General features: G+C 37.8%; 1 pseudogene; it reads left to right on the top strand.

The window, feature by feature from the left end:
* The first annotated feature begins 1,108 nt into the window (after positions 1–1,108).
* Positions 1,109–4,303, top strand: LOC139861667 (receptor-like protein EIX2; annotated as a pseudogene).
* Positions 4,304–5,415: the final 1,112 nt, after the last annotated feature.

Raw genomic sequence — 5,415 nt, 5'->3', positions numbered from 1 at the left:
AGAACACACATTCATAATATTGGCATGAGGCATGTTCAGAAGATGTAACAATTCAGGCGTTGCCTACTTGAGGGGGAGTCAACTCTATGCTGCACTCTTTTTCCCTTAGCTAAAGTTTTATCCCAATGGGTTTTCTTTAGCAAGGTTTTTAACGAGGCAGTACTAGTTATTCTCTAATAAAATTGTCATCCAAGGGGGAGTGTTATAAAAGTTAAATTGGATGTTAATTTTATTATTATTATAGATATTGTATAGTAGATTTTTTGAGTATAAATATGTGTGTTATGAGTTTATAAAACACACACTAAATATATTCTCTCATATTCTCTCATATTCTCTCTATATACTTATTAGTAGTCTACAGTCAAGAACTAGGCCACTAAAGGTAGTTATAAGCCTACTGAATTATAACAATTTTTTTTTTTTTTTTTTTGCCCAAAATAACGAAGACTTATATAAATACGGAAAACGTTTTAGAATAGAAAACGCCTTCAACAAAAGATACAATAGAGAGAACTCCGATGAGGCTCGTAACTAGAAACCAGCAAACATACAAAGTATCTAAACCGAACCTCATCTTGAGAATACTCAACCAATAATCGAAACAAAATGGGGATAACAAAAAACAAGAAACAGAATTGATACATATAGGACTTCCCCCTAAACTTATATACATTATATAAGTAAGTTTGTTTTGTTCCATGACCGATGTGAGATAACTTCCCAACACGCCCCCTCACATCGACAAACCAATTGGTGATAGAGAGACTTCCCCGTAAACTTATATACATACATTTGTTTTGTCCCATGATCGATGTGGGATAACTTCCCAACAGAAATAAATACAAAACAAACGACTACAACTTACCTTCAACCAACGGCATACCGAACACATATCACAATCAGTGAACTCACACGGTATTCACAATACTTTTTTATTAAAAGATTATATTACCGATCCCCAAATATCCATTATTCCGAATTTGGTTTTTCATTTGTTGACTTTTGACTAAGGTCAAGGTTGATGTCCCAACAACCACTCGTTAAAAAATCCTAATAAAAACCTATCTTTCTTTTTGGTTCAGACTACAACTTCTTGATTATCAAACAATGAGTTTCCACACATCTTTCTCATACCTTTCCGTTCTACTCACAATCTTCACATTGTTTCACTTTTCTTTGTCTAACAATACTACAACCAATATTCAATGTATCGAATATGAGAAAAACGCACTTCTGGAGCTGAAAAATGACCTCGTTGATAGTACAAACCGGCTCATTTCCTGGAACAGTAGCAACCCTGAATGCTGCAATTGGTACGGAATCACTTGCAACAATCAAACCGGCCACATCAGCGAGATCAACCTTCGTGGGCCCGATGACAAGCGTTACATCAACACCCAAGAATCATCGATACAAAGGCTTGGAGGGAAACTTAACCCTTCTATATCTAACTTAACTTCACTCGAATACTTAGACTTGAGTTGCAATGATTTTGGAGGCAACCCAATTCCAACCTTCATCGGGTCCCTCCAAAACTTGACTTATCTAAATCTTTCTGAGTCAAGATTCTCAGGAGAGATCCCGATTCAGCTCGGGAATCTTTCAAAGTTACGCGTTCTTAGTGTTCGGAATCTTTATAGTGGTGATCAATATGTGCCACAAGTGAAAATTTTGCAATGGCTATCGGGCCTTTTTTCGTTGCGCCATCTTGACTTGAGTGGGGTTCAACTCGGTGAAGCGTTCGACTGGTCAAAGGTGACTCGAACCCTCCTATCTTCTTCTCTTGTCGAACTGCATTTATCGCACCTAATCTAACCATGGTTAAATTTTCCTCACTTTTAAATCTTGATCTTTCCTATAATAGTTTCAATACTAGTTCAATACCTGGTTGGATTACAAGTTTACATAGTTTGGTTTCTTTAAATCTAGCTTATTGTGATTTTACTGGTCCAGTTCCTGATGGCCTAATGAGCATGAATTCACTTACTACGATCGATTTACGAAATAATCAACTCACGGGTATTCAAACTACGGTTAACACGTCTACAGAAAATAATATCTGTAATTTGAGGGAAATTAATCTTTCTTGGAACAAATTTGATGGGAAAAGTTTATCAGATGTCCTTAAAAGTTTGTTTGAATGTGAATCGTCTAAACTCGAGTCCTTAGAGTTCGCATCAAGCGGGCTTTCTGGTAATTTACCACATCAACTAGGAAACCTGAAGCGCCTGATTCATATTGATCTCAACAAAAATTCGATATCTGGTTCAATCCCAGATTCTTTAGGGAATCTATCATCCTTACAGACTCTAGCACTTGGGGATAATTTACTTTCGGGACCCATTCCTGATTCGATGGGAAGATTATCATCTTTGATATCAATCTATCTTCCTTCGAATTCGATTTCTGGCCCGCTCCCCGATTCTTTAGGAAGATTATCGTCTTTGCAAGAGTTAGATCTTTCGTATAACGAAATCAATGGAACGCTTCCTCGAAGTATTGGTCAACTTTCAAACTTGATCACGCTAAACATCGAGCACAATTCATTAACAGGTGTTGTCACTGAAGATCATTTTGCTAATCTCACGAGCTTAATCACTTTACTAGCTGAAGCAAACACGTTAAGACTCGAGGTATCAACGAGTAACTGGGACCCACCTTTCCAACTGATAAGATTGACTTTAAATTCTTGGAGTTTAGGTCCAAAGTTCCCATCTTGGCTTCGAAATCAGACAAATCTGTTCGTATTGTATCTAGCCAGCACAGGGATTTCGGATAACATTCCAAGTTGGTTCTGGACTAGGTTTTCGGGTCTAGGGTATCTAAATATTTCAGATAATAATCTGTCGTCAGTATCACTAGATCATTTCCTCTGTTCTAAAACGGATGCAGAGCAAAAACAGGTTGTATACATGAATCTTGGATATACTAATCTTTCTGGTGTTCTTCCTGATTGTTGGACTAACTGGAAATTTTTAAATATGTTGAATTTTCAAAACAATAATCTCACCGGCGAACTCCCACAATCTTTGGCTAATCTATCATCGTTAGAGTCGTTAAACATGCGACACAACAAGCTTTCGGGAAAATTACCTCTGAATCTAATGAACTCCAAGAGTTTACAGATAATCGATCTTGCTGATAACGAGATTACCGGAAGCATACCGATATCAACAGGAGTAGAAGCCACATCTTTAAAGCTTCTCAGCCTTCGATCGAACAAATTAAGTGGCGAAATCCCGAGTGAGATTTGCAGACTTAATTCTATTCAGATTTTGGATCTTGCTGATAACAATATTTCGGGAGAGGTACCGAAATGTTTCGGTAATTTTAGTGTGATGACAGGAGAAGTAATTCCACGTCAGAAATTAGATTTGGCAGCAAATGAATTTATGGGTAGCGCTTGGTTGGTGATAAAGGGGAGAGTTAATGGGTATAGTAGCATTCTTGGTCTAGTCACATTTTTGGATCTTTCTGGAAACGATTTAACCGGAGTTATTCCGAGTGAGATTACGGAGCTGGTGGAGTTACGGTGGTTGAATTTTTCTAGTAATCGGTTAACTGGAAGAATCCCTGATAATATCGGTAACATGAAGTTGTTAGAATCTCTTGATTTGTCGATGAACCGAATCGATGGAAACATTCCTCCAAGTATGTCAAGATTAAGTTTCTTGAATTGGTTAAACGTGTCATACAATAACTTAACTGGAAGAATTCCATTAAGCACTCAAATTCAAAGCTTTCAAGAATCGAGCTTTATTGGAAACGGGCTTTGTGGAGATCCGGTGAGATTAAGTTGTGAAAGGAAGGTCGGCGGAGTGGTGGATGATGCCGGTGAAGAAGACGGAAATGGTGGGTCCGGTGGGCCTGATTGGGGACTGGTTACAAGCATAGTGGTTGGGTTCTTGGTTGGATTTTGGGTTGTTGTGGCTCCGTTGATTAGATGCAAGTCATGGAGGAACAAATATTATAAATTTATTTACGAGATTTGTGACAAGATTTCTGATTTCCACAGGAGAGATCATGAATTTTAAAATATTTCCACAAATTGAAGCACGTCAATCTCATATATACTATAGTCAACTCATAGCCATCATTGACCATTTCATCATCAATTGCAGTTAACTAATGAATATATGAATTAAATTTTTAGTTTGAATCTTCTTTCATAAGCATACAAAAAGAATATAGCCCTCACTGCTTAATTGGGGTCGGAAGGTCAACAATTTGCTAGATTGTTCTTAGGGCAATTTAGGTTAAATGAAACACATAACAATCACAGGTTACACTAAAAATTATTTGATGATACTTGTGCTAGAATATGAATTAATGTAGATGTATGATTTATTACAGAAAAGAATTACCGTAATCGGTGAAATCAAAAAGAAAAATCTGAAATAGTGAAATTCCGATATTGTTCCGCCATTACGGCTGGCTGCTGTGAGCTGACCGGCTAAAGCCTTTCACCAAGGTTGCTGGGCCATTTGCATACTGGGCTCCTAGCAGCCTTCCTATTGGAGTATTTCATATGTTGGGCCAAGTTATTACGGAGTATTTTTTAGATTAAAATAATTATTTTTTTTAATATAACATGTTAACATCTATTATTTTATTATTAAGTACGCAACTTCATAGCTTCTATGAGCCGTGTTTTTTTTTTTTTTTTTTTTTTTTTTTAACGGCAGTTTTAGCATCACCTAGGAGGACTTAACCACCTTCGCGATCATAGTCAAACCGAGCCCCACAACGTGAGACTCCTCCCAAAACACTCAGTCATCCGACCCCACCCCAACTAGTCCGCGAATCCACTAGAAACGCCCGTCAGGAATCCGAAGAACATCTTCAACGAGACCGCAACCACCAGAAAACCGAAAAGAAATCCAGATAGCCAATCCCCCACACTCCCAAATCATGGATGTCCCCTCCCCCCCCCCCCCCCCCCCCCCCCCCCAACACACTCCCAAATCATGGATGTTAGAGAAACTACCGAGAGACCTCCCATCTAAATCCATTGAGAAACCCAAATTCATGATATGAGAGACGCTCATAAAAAGGAAACTTGAAGACCTATATGCCTCATACTATAACCGAGTCTAATAATGATAATGAATAAGTTGAAACTATATACAGATTGCCTTGATCTTAGTATCTTTTCCTTGATCAACTATGAATATCCTCTAAATTTTAGAGGCAGAAATTGTGAAAGTGATAAAGTTTTCCCTGTTCGGGTTACCCGGGAGAGCGAGTATTATCTCTGTTATACGCAGCCTAACCAGATTAATCCTATAAAGCAGCAAAAAATCTCAACAAAAATGTTATTTGCATTTTTTTCACACATGTAAGAATAACATGATAGTTCCATATGAAAGAAAGGAACAATCGTGATGGCTTGGTGCACCTGCCATACTACAG

The sequence above is a fragment of the Rutidosis leptorrhynchoides genome, chromosome 8, assembly GCF_046630445.1.
Source record: "Rutidosis leptorrhynchoides isolate AG116_Rl617_1_P2 chromosome 8, CSIRO_AGI_Rlap_v1, whole genome shotgun sequence".
NCBI lineage: Eukaryota > Viridiplantae > Streptophyta > Magnoliopsida > Asterales > Asteraceae > Rutidosis > Rutidosis leptorrhynchoides.
The sequence above is the reverse complement of the archived record's forward strand: the minus strand, read 5'-3'. Positions and strand labels throughout refer to the sequence as shown.